The sequence below is a fragment of the Lycium barbarum genome, chromosome 8 (assembly GCF_019175385.1).
Source record: "Lycium barbarum isolate Lr01 chromosome 8, ASM1917538v2, whole genome shotgun sequence".
Lineage (NCBI taxonomy): Eukaryota > Viridiplantae > Streptophyta > Magnoliopsida > Solanales > Solanaceae > Lycium > Lycium barbarum.
In genome coordinates this window covers 17680752-17696073 of record NC_083344.1, presented here as the reverse complement: position 1 = coordinate 17696073, position 15322 = coordinate 17680752, and positions in this window count along the sequence as shown.

Below are 15322 nucleotides of genomic sequence, written 5' to 3'. Positions count from 1 at the left end.
CATGACGCAGCGTCCACAAACAAAAGGACATCAGTACGAATAATGTACTGAGTATGTAAAGCATAATTAACATCATAATAGGAGCATAAGAGACAGCATGAGAAAAAACATAAGGTGGGAGAATCGGGAGATAGTAGAGCTGTCATCACAATTACTTACTTGCCTTTCATAGGGACCTTCCATTTCTAATGCGTGCTTGTGTACATACACGTATATATATACATATATCTATATCCGTATCCGTATTCGTATCCGCATTCATATACATTTTCATATCCATATTCATAACCATATTTCATAACTATATTCATAACCATAGCATACCCGACCATGAAGGTTCGATGATTCACGTACCGGGCCATGACAGTGCTCGGGCAATACATACCTGGCCCTACTAAGGCTCAGTGTTAACCGTACCCATCTGCAGTGGTGTGCACAATAAATATCATACCCGGTCAAATAAGCTCGGTGTTACATAATAGTCATATATAGACACATATACATAAGAACTCATAAGTATCAAAAACGTCATTACCATCATTGTTTTCGTTACGTCTATCCTGGGAGGATCAACTATCATGTAAGGGATACAATAGCATCGTGAACATATCGAAAGTCATAAGCTTTAGAAATATTAGAGATAGAGTCATTTACAAGACACTATGGAATTCATGAAAGGATACATATAGCAAAAGAGCATGCCTAGTGAAAGAAGGGTTAGCCTTACATACCTCTTCGACTTCTCAACTATCTAGCGTTCACTGTCGGAGCTCGAATAATCTACATTTAGAAGAATTCATACCATGGTTAAACCTTAGTGATACTATTAAACTCAAACTAGGATCATTCATGATCTAATGAAAATTGGGCAGCATTTCCCCTATTTCGTCAACTTCCACCATTTTAAAAAACAACTCCCAACAACCAGAATAACATCCATAATACACTCATAATATCATAATCAAGTAATCACACTACATTAGCCTTCCAATTTCATCCTTATGTTTAACTTATGCTAGCAACTTCATACCCATTTTAGCACATTTTAATATAATGCTTCTTCATCACCATTATTAACTCCCATAACATGATTATACCCATATCAAACTAAGAATCATGACTCATTTTCGTTTACCACTCATAAACATCACAAAAGCTACATTTAGACTTCATTTTCTACTTTCTTCTTCTACCCAGGTTTTGCTACAACCAAACATTCTCATTATCATGAAATAAGCATGGAAACTAACCTTTTTATCCCATAGAAACAAGCTTTGGAGCAGCTATCAACTTGTGTCAAAAATCCTTGCCACAATTCACGAGCTTTCTTGAAATCTACCAACCCTAGGGAACGTTCTAACACATGAACACTTTATTCTTGCTATTTAATCTATATGATCTCTTGGGTTTGGATAAAATATGTTGGAAGAAGGATTTTGGAGCTTTAGAGAGTGTAGAATAAATGTGGGAAATGAAATAAAGGGAGGGTCGTCTGTCCTTTATAAAAAAAATGTGACCCGACCCGGTTTATACGGCCTACTACACGGGCCGTATAATTTATACGGTCCATATATCAGGCCATATATTTCCACCAGGTTGAACCCTTTTCTGGACCAAACCTATGGACCATTATACGGGTCGTATAATTTATACGGTCCGTACATATGGCCGTATAACTGGAAAATTTTGATTTTTGTTCTCGTCGACTCGCTTGACTTCCAATCCTCGTGGAACCTTCTTGACACTTATATAACACTTCGTTAACCATTTAATAGGCCCTATAGCATCCCTTCAAGATATTACTAAATAAATATTAACTCAATTGAAGCGGAAACCTTTTCGAACACGACTTACACTTCACTTCCTTCAACATATTAAACTTCACATAATCGTATAACTTTGAAATCTTATGGTACGAACCTTAAGCTATCTAATACTTCCCTTAATCTCATAAGGACTTCATAATCGCCTTAAGCTCACATTAGCCTATCCACAAGGCAACACATACGGAATTTCGAGATGTAACAAGATCTCAGGTGAATCAAGGATTCATTTACGGTAAGAGTAAGGCATGGTTTTAGGCTTGTGGTGTGTGTTCATATGTCTATAAGAAATCGCGGTGCGAGTAACGACCTTAGAAGTTGTGGGAGAAAGAGTTAGCGGAATCAGAGTATTTTATCGATTCAGAATGGGCTATAGTTTGTGACCATGTTTCAGAGGATTGCAATGGTTTGGGAAAGTTTTTATGGAGCCTATTGATCGCGTTCAGAGTTTCGGTTTTATCAAATCAAAGAAATTGAGCAAAACAATGCGTTCGAGGAACAGTTGCGAGGGAATTCGAATACAGAGATATGAGAATTGGAGCTTGAGCTAAGTTTGGAGAGTTATGACTGGTAAAGTGAGCGATCAGGTTTTTCTGATTGTTACACCCAATAAGGGTGTCATGCGATGTGGGAAGGAGGGGAAGTGAGTCCGAGGTATATTGGCCTATTTTAGACTATCCGTTGTATTAATCCTTTGTTTTATGAGTTAGTTTTTCACCAGGCCGGTCAGGTGTTCATCTGGTTTTTTATGCTTTTATGTTGAAGAAGTGCCATTCTGATGGTTCTTATATCATTCGTTGGGATTCAGTTTTATTCGAAGAGAATATTTCCTATTAGGAGAAGCCCAATATGTGTTCGAGATATCCTCAGTTGTTGCGGGCTCAGGTGTCTTTCCCCATTCTCTTCCTTGTCGCTCAAGGACTAGCGATTGTTTAATTGGTATCTGATGTAACGAACTGTTTGGTCGTTTTGATGCTTTTGCCCATTTCTTGAGCTTATTATCTCACTTTTGACATGAGAGGGTCGTTAACACGCTTCCTGGGGTGTTTGGATTTGATTTGGGTGACTTTTTGGGAAAATTGGGCTTTAAGTGAAAAAGAGTTGACTCAAAGTTGACTTTTGGGCAAACAAATTTTTTTCGAAATTTCATTGATTCCGAGAGGTCCGAATGGTTTTTTAGAACTTGTTTGTATATTTGGTTCTGTTCGCAATGCATTCGGGTGCATTTCGGGACTTGGTTGGGAAGTTGGATTTGAGGTATCGAGTGTTGACTCGATCAACGAGACCTCCGTTGGGAATTCCGAGGCCACAAGTGCGTTCATAGCGTGTTTTTATATACATCTGCATATTTGGTATGTGAGCAGATGGCCTCGGGAGATAGTTGAAAATTCAGGTTGAGAATGTACAATCTTAGGATTCTGGTGTCTGGTGCCCGCTTTGGCGGCACCAGCACCGTGGCAGCAGTACCACTGTAGCGGTCACCCTGCCGCTGAAGTGGCTAATGTGATTTTGGGCATGACCGTTGTAGCGGTCATGGGACCGCCGAAGCGGTCTGCTAGTCGCGGAAGTGGGTGTTGGGCAGTTAATTTCATTAAATGAAGTGTTAAAAGCCCTAAGTCCCTCATTTATTACTATTCCGAAATCTAAGTTATTGGGAGCTTTTCAAGGTGATTCATGGGGGAAAATCTTGGTGGTAAGTGCTTCTATCTTCCTTCCTAGTCCATGATTTCATTATCATCTTAAGGTTCCATTATCATGCTAGTTCACTAAGAATTCTAGAATTAAAAGAGGGTTCAATGAGGTCTTCTTAAACTTAATTTATTGGTTGGGTTAGCTTCTTTAATCATGGAATTGATGCTTAGAATCCTTCATTTCATAATTTCCTCATAATTAGTGGCTAATTTATGGAATTGGAAGTTAGGGTTTATACCCAAATTTGAAGGTTTCGCCTAGAATCCGAATTTAAGTAAATTGTTGGTTATTCTAGCTTGATATTAATGGGAATTGATCACCTAGAGCTTTAATTTAATGTTGGAACCTTTAGATTCCTAATTCCACCCTTCTTGTTCTTAAAACTCATTCCATCGGTTGGGGATTTGTGTCTTGAATAGAAGTAAGGTTTTGATCGATGTTCTTCTTGACTCTAATTCCTTGACTCAAATGTACTTAGAATTTCTTTATCTTGAGGCTCAAAGGAAAGAGAAGGCTAAGGTGTGATTGAGGAGACATTTCTGTTCGGCCTTCCAGGTAGGTTACGGTTTACCCTATGGTGAGACTTCATTTAGCGAAGCATATATTTAGACGATATTGTCGGAGAATGCATGTAAACCATTGGGTATGAAGTTGGGTTGGATATTGTCATAGGTTGGGCCTTGTTGTGTGATTTGGGGGTTAGCCACCCCATTGTGTTGTGACTTATCTTGTTCTATTATTTCGATGCCACGTGGAGATAGTAGATATTGGTGACTATTGATATATCTTGATTATGATATTGTAGCACCTTACTTGTTGTCGTTTGAGATGAGGATAGTGATTCTATTATGGCTTATGGTGTAGCCTTTTGATATTGATATTGTTGGTGTGCCCATGTGTGGTACTTTTGATTATTGACATTAAACTCATACATTGCACGCATTCTTATCCTTCATGATATATTGTTGATACATTGATGATATATAAGGAAACACTATTATGAGCTGGGCTCAGTTGGATGAGAGTGACATGAGGACCGATGTCCGATATTTATCCCGAAATCGAGGATGATGTTGGTAACGATTGCTGAGGTTGCTGTCGGAATCGTGACGTAGCGATTGCCGAGGTTGCTGCCGAAATCGTGAGGTACATGGACTTCGTGGGTCTAACAGGGGTTGTGCTGCTGAGATGCGACGTTCCATCATCGGAGTAAATGTGTACGGTGCATTTGCATTGCATTCACACTTCATACATTATTGCATTGCATTGTACTATGGCTTCTATTGTGATATTCTTGTTATGTACTTGTGATATACGGACTCAGGTGAATATATTGAGACTTGGCACATTTGGGTTTAGATGCTATAACATAGATGATGACGTGTATGTGGTTATTGGCTCGTGATTAACTTATACCTTGTTGATTTACTTGTTTATCTTACTTTATTGCCTTGATATATGTTAACTAATCTTAGTCGACCTATGATACCTAGCAGTACTTGTTGCTTATACTGACCTGCATTTGCTACATTCTTTAATGAATGCAGAGTTCCAGGTGGGTTCGACCTCTACTCCTCGTGGCTGATAGTAATTCGAGGATTTCTATTTAGAGTCTTGCAGGGTGAGTACGAGGACGTTCGCCGCCTTGAAGATTCTTCTTTTATTTATGTCTTACTTGATACTCTGAGACATATTGAGACTACTGATGTATTATTATTACTTCCAGACTTATAGATTCTAGTTAGATGTTCTTGTATGACCAGACCAGATACTGGGGTGGTTTTGATGTATCTCCATATTATTTATCTATTATTATGTCAGACTTATGTATTTCTATCTCTTCCGCTCATTTACTTATTTATTCATGCTTTTGAAATTGTTGGGATAAGGGTTCGTTTACCGTGGTGGGAAAGGTTGGTGCCCGTGCAACTTAGTGCAATTTGGTCGTGACAGTTAGCCTCACATACATTAACTGTGCTCTTGAGCGCAATAAAACGTTCGTCGCTCCCTTTAGACTTTAATCTATAGCATTGTAAGTCAATGGAATCAATGTTAGCCACATTTAAGTTTTGGCCATCTAGGCATTTTATCAAACACTTGGTAGGCATAAAGCTCCACAACCTCCATTAATGGTGATTGGTTCACCCAATTCCCATTCTATTACTTCTAGGTGATTCTACAATCCCAATTAGATAGCACTAATACCATTCTTCATCACCCATATGATTATAACAATCCTAAGCCAAAGTCCCAAAATCCTATCATAGTTCATATGATTCTCTTTATCAAGCCCATTAACTTATCACTCAACAATTTATCAATTCACAACTACAAATAATTATAAGATGAAAAGGATTACCTTTTTGGCGTTCAATTTCCTTGAATTCGAATGCTAGGGTTTCCATGTCCAACGATAAGGTCTCAATAAAGGTTTTATGGATTAGAAGGGTTTCAATCACGTTAGAAGGGTGTTAGAGACTTAATTCAACCTAGAATCATCATAGAACTTACCTTGGTGGGTTCTTGAGGCTTGGGACTTATTATCTATGCCTTTATGTTGATTTTTCGTGATTAGGGATGTTAGGGAAGGAACCCCAACATTAAATAGGAGTTAAAACATGAAAATCCCACTTTTGACCCGAAAACCTGACCAATTAGCGATGGGCCTGCAACACAGGGCCACCGAGGGACCCCCTGCAGGGCAAGAATACAGAGAGCATGATTTCTGGCACTGGGCCCGCGACGCATGGCCATCTTAAGTGGCCCGTGTCGGCTTCTGCGTAGTGTTTTTATAACACGCATAAATTCTTGTACAAAGCTCTGTTTAGCCTCCACCATATATTGTTGGAAAGGTATTTCAAAGACATACAACTTTCATGTTTTAAGGTTTCTAAAATTGTGAACAGATTTTTAGAAAACTGGGCTGGAAGGAAGATCTGCTGTAAACTTAGCCGATTATATCAAATCTTAAGCACCTCAATAATGGTCTTGATTCCAAAACAACTATTTCCACCCATATTCATCCCGATAGGAATTCACATGTCTAAAATGTCACATTAATACTTATTTAACACATCCACACCTAATCCAAATTTACGGAGTGTTACATATCCGATCTTCTTGACATCGACATACCAGTCATCTCATGGCCATTACACTAATCATTCGCATAAATATGTACTTTATCTTTTCATGTATAATTGTTTTAAAAAAATGGTATATTAAATGACTTGTCATATGTCACGACCTAACCCCGTGGGCCATGACTAGTGCCCGAGATGGACACTCGTATACGTACCTGTTAAACATAGGCAGGCTGACACTATAGACAATATAGGAATTGACAAAGATCCAAACATTCACAATGTCACAAATCATGATAATCTGTCTCATGAGGAGTCACAACCAATCCCATCGTAATAAAATACGCAAGCCGACAAGGCTGCCACTATATATCATTATAAAACACAAGCCGACAAGGCTGCCACAACATGTCAATACCATACATAGGCTGACAAGGCTATCACAACATGTGAATACTATACATAAGCTGACAAGGCTATCACAACATGTAAATACCATACGTAAGCCATATAGACACGGCTGAACAAAACTTATACATAACCCACACATATGTCTACAGACCTCTAAGAGTATCAACAGTAGCATATGACGGGGCAGGGCCGCCGTACCCCTGGATAAACACATATATATATATAAAGGATATGTACCAAAAGTCTAGGCTCCGAGACAATAGAGCACTCCAAAACACCTGAATAGAAGTCCTAAGCTGGCGGATCACCAATGCGAGTATCTGCACCTGCGGGCATGAAACGCAGCCCCCCCCCCCCCCCCCCCGAGGAAAGGGGGTCAGTACGGAATATGTACCGAGCATGTAAAGCATAAGAACATTAAGTACAGATGAATCACGAAAACCAGCCTCAATAATAGAATGCATCTGTGGCTAACATCTGAGAATATCTGCATAACTCTATATGACAGAAACTGGCTCTACGGCGTATGATAGGTATAGGCTATAATGTAACTGATAACGATGTTACAGCCCGATCCATATACAATATAGTATGTTAGTGCCGAGGAACGTACGACCCGATCCATATATAATATAATATGTTAGTGCCGAGGAACGTACGACCCGATCCATATATAATATAATATGTTAGTGCCGAGGAACGTACGACCCGATCCATATATAATATAATATGTTAGTGCCGAGGAACGTACGACCTGATCCATAAATAATATAATATGTTAGTGTCGAGGAACGTACGGCCCGATCCATAAATATAATATATACAAATGCATGTAAAACTCGGAAAAGGATACTTTGAACCCCTCTGGTGACATAAGAAGCTAATATGAAAAGTCTCTGGGAGTTATGGACATAAAACATAGGAGGCCAACGATAAAAATATCTCTACACTCTCTAAGAATAGAGTCTTTGGAACTCGCATGCTCACTGTGTTCGTTCATGTGATAAGGATCATGCCAAAAAGAAAGAAAGGATAACTTTACATACCTGTTGACGACTAATCGCAAAACCGTTCGCTTCATCGCTCTTTTAGCCTAGTTAACATAAAGGTAACGTTATCGTCAGTAACTATACTTTCTAGTTCTTAAATCCGTAGCCCATCACTTTATAGAACTTGTTCTTTAACCTATACATTCTCATTTAGGGTTTTCCATTAGTTAAGGGCTTAACGAAAATCGGGCAGCATTTCCCCTATATACTCGCCTATCCCGAATTTCCAATTATCCTCCTGTTAACACAGAAATACCAACAACAACATATGGACATAATCATATCTTCAACTCTTTCAATTCCATAAAGATAATAACAGGTTCATATCAACACAACTTCCCCCTTAACTTACTAATTCTTTCATTCCTTCACCTTATAATCCATGATAACAACAATTATAATGCAACTTTAAATTAATTTACCATGTCTAATTAAAACAGCCACCCTACACGGCTCGCTTTATATTTCAACATCAACATCTACAACTATTTACATTCATCACACATTTACCAATTTATACAAGTTTAATCACCTCTAAAACGTGCTTAAAAAGATCAAATCTTACCTTAATAAACTAGACTTCTTAACCTTCTTAATCACTTGAATAATTGCAACACCTTGAGGCATTAATTCCTCTCCGTCAAGCTCTCACCTTGCTCGGCTAGCAACCATGGCCGAGAGCTCAAGGTTCCCTTTCCCTTTTTTTTTTTTCTTTGCTTTGTAATAGTTGAAAATGATGACTTAGGAGTCATCTTGTAATTATATATACTTTCCCCTTGGTGGCTACACGTGCCCCCTAATGTGGCATGTATTATTTGTTTTTTTATTATTTTTTTTAATTCGGGTGGGGCCCACTAGGGTAATTAGTTTGATTAATTCTTAAATAGTTTATTTGATTACTAATTCCTACATAATTATCTAATCACAATTAATTAATTCCTAATCTCCAATAATAATATTTTTACACTAAATAAAATTTATAAACAATTGGTCCTAATTTAGAAATTGAAAATTAAAGGTTTCTATTCCGTGTCCGAGAATGACCCCGTCTTTTAACTTGAGTCGAGTTGCTTGCGGATAATTCGACGTATAAATATATGGGGTATAACATCCTTCCCCCCTTTAGAACATTCGTCCTCGAATGTTGGACTGATTCTGAATTCCCAATACTTTCTCAAGTGTCCTCTTAATTAATTATACCCTTCACATACCTCTTTCGTTTGTCGGTTTGTTGTAATTCATTATAACGCATTCCAGGCCTCTATATAGTCATTCCTGTAATATCTGCTCTTTCTGTTGCTTTCCGAGGTAATAATTCCACGGCATTGCCTTTACTCTCCTCTTACTTCGCAGTCCGTTGTTAGTTGTATTGCGAGCTCTTCCGTCGAAGTCTTACTTCCTTCCTTGTGCGCTTAGTCTTAACTTGACTCCTTCTTCTCCTATAATTATTCCCTTAAGATACCGTTTCTTTCATCTTACCTCTCAATCTTTAAATATGATTTTTATAACGCGCAGACGTCCCTCGTCGGTTCATTAGACTTTAATACCCCTGGAGTATCGCATGCCTCTGGTAACCTGTAGACCCTTCGCAGGTTTTACGAGTAAAACGAAATTTCCCAGAGGGTAACATTTTGTACTCTAATATCTCTGCTTTACTCCGTTGTGACAGTCCGTATTCTGAAACCCTAAGCATCATGCGTCACTTTCTGACTTTCTTTTTAAGGTCTTTAACTATCACTTGTTTTTACTTCCAGATCTCGATCTTTAGGGTTGGCTATCAAATAGCGCTAGGGTCCCCTCATGTTATAGCTTTTCTGTCATCCAGTAACAGTAACCTGCTTGTTCCGATTGTCTCGGTTAAATCATTTCGTAATTTCCCTTAACGTAACTGGTAATACTTTCGGCATATTATCTTGTGTCGTTTCCTTATTTTTGACTCAAACTCTTCTATTGCCTCTTTACTCAAATTTTCTCTTAGTTTTCCTACCACGCATCCTATTGCAATCTTTACACAAGTACGTGTAGGTGCTCAAGTCAGCCCAGTAAATACCTTAGCGTTGCCTCGCTAGTCTTTATGCAGACCCTATATTCTGCTCTCATATCTTCCAACTGATATCAAGGCTCAACTATGGCTTTTGCCCTCAGTACTAATTATATCTTTGTAGTTTCGCCTCAACCCATCTTACACCTTTTCTTGATGTACCCAAAATATCATAATCGCATTGCTATTACTGAATCCTTACTCTTATTATCAAGTACACACTTGGTCTCATTCTTACCATACAAATATTCGTAGATTTCATAACTATTCTTGTACAACTTTTATAAAGTATATTCCACCTTAGTCATAGTCTTTCCTTTTCTGGTTCATTATGCTTTACATGACTCATCCGTACTAAAACTCACTCGTAGCCTGTCTTGTCATATTCCTTTCCCTTCCTTTATTGACCATTTGGTTTTCCTCATATCCTGCTATAGGAGAGATTTCCTGTCCTTTCTCCTTTGCTACTTATGTGTCACAATATCATTAGCCAATAGCTCTGTTGTCAACATCTTAACCCCTAATCTAGAATAGCCTTGCCATCCTTTATAATATCTTTTATGTTATTCGTTTGCATTCTCTTGTCGTATTCTTCCTTTTTATAAGCATCCGCCTTCTGGTGTCATACTATCCAAGATCTTTTACCAATAATTCTCAGCACTGTCTCAAATACCATCCTGAATTCTATCCATTGGTTGTTGGCTTTCAGATGTTATTAACTTGTTTCGGCAAGAGATCTCACCTGACATTTAGGTATCCATATCAAATATATTGTAGTGTCAATTGTTTCCATCCTATACCAACATTTTTTTTGTCCGCTTCCCCCCTTAAGGGTGTACTTATACCATCATCCGTTTATATTCCGCTCTATGTCCCTGTTTCTAATCTCAAATTCACTCAATCCTTCTTCTAATTCACTTGGTATACTGTACCATACTCACGTCTTTCTCTATAACTTATAACTTGATTATCCACGTACGAAACCTTAATCAAAGTTAGGAAGCGACGAGAACCTTTCGATATATAGTACAAAATCTTATTTGATAATTTGTATTCGAGTAATGTAATCAATGGAGCAATTCACCCAAGGCCACATTCCACTTACTCCAATCCATACCCATAATAACATTAAACTCAGTCATATCTAGCTCTATCAGGTCTGCTTTGGTGCAACGACTATATATAATCACCAAACAATCTCTATATATTTGCCTTGCTATAACACAATCTCCTACCGGTGTAGCTACCTCAAATGGTTCTATCAATTCAGGTTTTATTCCTATTCTACCAGCAACAACAGGGAGAAATATACGATAATGTGGAGCCTGGGTCTATCAATGCATATACGTCCCCATTTTCAAATGATAGTTTCGATAGTATACCTGTAACCACATTTGGTGACGCCTCCTGATCCTGTCTACTAACCAAAGCATAAATGCAGTTCAAAGGACCGCTAGAACTGGAAGCTCTACCACGACCTCTACCACAGCCTGCTGGTGTCTGAATTTCCTGCCCCATAGGGCGCATAGCCACAGAAGAAGATGAACCAGCGACCGACCCAGTAGACTGAGCCATACCACCTGAACCGTCCCTATACGAACACTCTCTCATAATATGGCCTTGGCGGCCGCAAGAAAAACAAGTGCCTGCAGCACGATGACATTCCCCAAGATGATGCCTACCACATCGAGAACACCGAGGCAAAGGTGGCCTCGGTTGACTGAAACCTCTGTTCATCTGCGAACCCGAAGCCCTGGAGCTTTAACCGGCTCCTGAATACCATGTGTTGTCAAACCTTCTACCTGTGAACTGTGGAGGTGCACTCTGTGCTGACTGGGACGGATATCTAATATGCTACTGAGGCTGCCCGCCTCGAAACTCGCCAGGATAACCGGCCGATCTGGCCCTCTTATGCTGGCCTCTATCATAATCTCCATCTGGCTGGAGTCCTCTGTGTCGATCTTCCACCCCCTGTGCATATGCCTGTACTCGAGCAATATCCATACCTGGCTGGAGGGCCACTGCCATACAACCATCAACTAAATAACGATCTAACCCCATCACATAGAGATGCACTCTATCAGCCATATCAGCTACAATAGTAGGTGCATATATAGCCAATGAGTCAAACTCAAGGCTATACTCTCGAACACTCCTGCCCCCCTGTCTCAACTGTAAGAATCTATCAACTCTAGCTCGCTGCATCTCTGGAGGCAGAAAGTGGCCGAAGAAGGCCTCCACAAATTCATCCCATACTGCTGGAGGAGCATCCTCGCCCCTCGATAACTCCCACGACTCATACCAATTGACAGCCACATCCCGCAATCGATACCAGGCTACCTCAACAGACTCAGTCTCAGACGCCTTCATTATCTGCAATGTACGCTGCATCTGCCGAACGAACTCCTGCGGGTCATCCTCGGGCTTCGACCTGAAAAACTCTGGAGGGTTACAGCTTAGGAAGTCACGGGCTCTCAAACTGTCATGTCTATCCGTCTGGTCGACCCCTAATCCATGCCTGCGAGCCTGTCCTGCCACTAATCTGGTGAGGAACTGAACTGCATCTCTCATGGCTCTATCCTCCACCCTAGCTGAGAAGCTGGAGACTCAGGTGCTGGGACCTCGGGAACTGGCGGTGGAGCCGCCCCCTGACCCGGAGTTGTCGCTGCCCTAGGTTCCTCTGGAAGTGGCGGTGTAGTAGAACTTGCGGACTGGAACACAATCTCAGGCATAGACTGGGCACGAGCCCTAGTAACTCTCCGAGTCTGGCTAGTATCCCCTGCTACCGATTTGCCCTTCTGGGCAGCTGTCGCTTTCTTTGGAGGCATAGCTGTAAACATAACAGTTTGTTAGGAAGAGATTATCCTGATAATACAGCTCTATCGCACGATATAAGATAAGAAGGAAGGATGACATCCTAAATGCCTTGTAGCTTCCTGTTTATAGATGTGGTGCACAACACACCGATAAACAAGACTCTACTAGACACGGTCTGTAGACACTCCAAGGATGAACTACTCTGATACCATTTTTGTCACGACCCAACCCCGTGGGCCATGACTAGTGCCCGAGATGGACACTCGTATACGTACCTGTTAAACATACGCAGGCTGACACTATAGACAATATAGGAATTGAAAAAGATCCAAACGTTCACAATGTCACATATCATGATAATCTGTCTCCTGAGGAGTCACAACCAATCACATCGTAATAAAATACGAAAGCCGACAAAGCTGCCACTATATATCGTTATAAAACGCAAGCCGATAAGGCAGCCACAACATGTCAATACCATACATAGGCCGACAAGGCTATCACAACATGTGAATACTATACATAAGCCGACAAGGATATCACAACATGTCAATACCATACGTAAGCCATATAGACACGGCTGAACAAAACTTATACATAACCCACACATATGTCTACAGACCTCTAAGAGTATCAACAGTAGCATATGACGGGACAGGTCCCCGCCGTACCCCTGGATAAACACATATATATATAAAGGATCTGTACAAAAAGTCTAGGCTCCGGGACAATGGAGCACTCCAAAACAGCTGAATAGAAGTCCTAAGCTGGCGGATCACCAATGCGAGTATCTGCACCTGCGGGCATGAAACGCAGCCCCCCCGAGGAAAGAGGGTCAGTACGGAATATGTACCGAGCATGTAAAGAATAAGAACATTAAGTACAGATGAATCACGAAAACCAGCCTCAATAATAGAATGCATCTGTGGCTAACATCTGAGAATATCTGCATAACTCTATATGACAGAAACTGGCTCTACGGCGTATGAAAGGTATAGGCTATAATATAACTGATAACGCTGTGGAACGTAAAGCCCGATGCATATACAATATAGTATATCAGTGCCGAGAAACGTACGGCCCGATCCATATATAATATAATATGTTAGTGCCGAGGAACGTACGGCCCGATCAATATATAATATAATATGTTAGTGCCGAGGAACGTACGGCCCGATCCATAAATATAATATATACAAATGCATGTAAAACTCGGAAAAGGATACTCTGAACCTCTCTGGTGACATAAGATGCTAGTATGAAAGGTCTCTGGGAGTTATGGACATAAAACATAGGAGGCCAACGATACAAATATCTCTACACTCTCTAAGAATAGAGTCTTTGGAACTCGCTTGCTCACTGTGTTCGTTCATATGATAAGGATCATGCCAAAAAGAAAGAAAGGATAACTTTACATACCTGTTGACGACTAATCGCAAAACCGTTTGCTTCGTCGCTCTTTTAGCCTAGTTAACATACAGGTAACGTTATCGTCAGTAACTATACTTTCTAGTTCGTAAATTTGTAGCCCATCACTTTATAGAACCCGTTCTTTAACCAATACATTCTCGTTTAGGGTTTTCCATTAGTTAAGGACTTAACGAAAATCGGGCAGCATTTCCTCTATATACTCGCCTATCCCGAATTTCCAATTGTCCTCCTGTTAACATAGAAATACCAACAACAACATATGGACATAATCATATCTTCAACTCTTTCAATTCCATAAAGATAATAACATGTTCATATCAACACAACTTCACCCTTAACTTAATAATTCTTTCATTCCTTCACCTTATAATCCATGATAACAACAATTATAATGCAACTTTAAATTAATTTACCATGACTAATTAAAACAGCCCCCCTACACGGCTCGATTTATATTTCAACATTAACATCTACAATTTCTTACATTCATCACACATTTACCAATTTATACAAGTTTAATCACCTCCAAAACGTGCTTAAAAAGATCAAATCTTACCTTAATAAACTTGGCTTCTTAACCTTGCTAATCACTTGAATAATTGCAACACCTTGAGGCATTAATTCCTCTCCATCAAGCTCTCACCTTGCTCGGCTAGCAACCATGGCCGAGAGCTCAAGGTTCCCTTTCCCTTTTTTTTTTTTTTTGCTTTGCTTTGTAATAGTTGAAAATGATGACTTAGGAGTCATCTTGTAATTATATATACTTTCCCCTTGGTGCCTACACGTGCCCCCTAATGTGGCATGTATTATATTTTTTTAATTCGGGTGGGGCCCACTAGGGTAATTAGTTTGATTAATGCTTAAATAGTTTATTTGATTACTAATTCCTACATAATTATCTAATCACAATTAATTAATTCCTAATCTCCAATAATAATATTTTTACACTAAATAAAATTTATAAACAATTGGTCC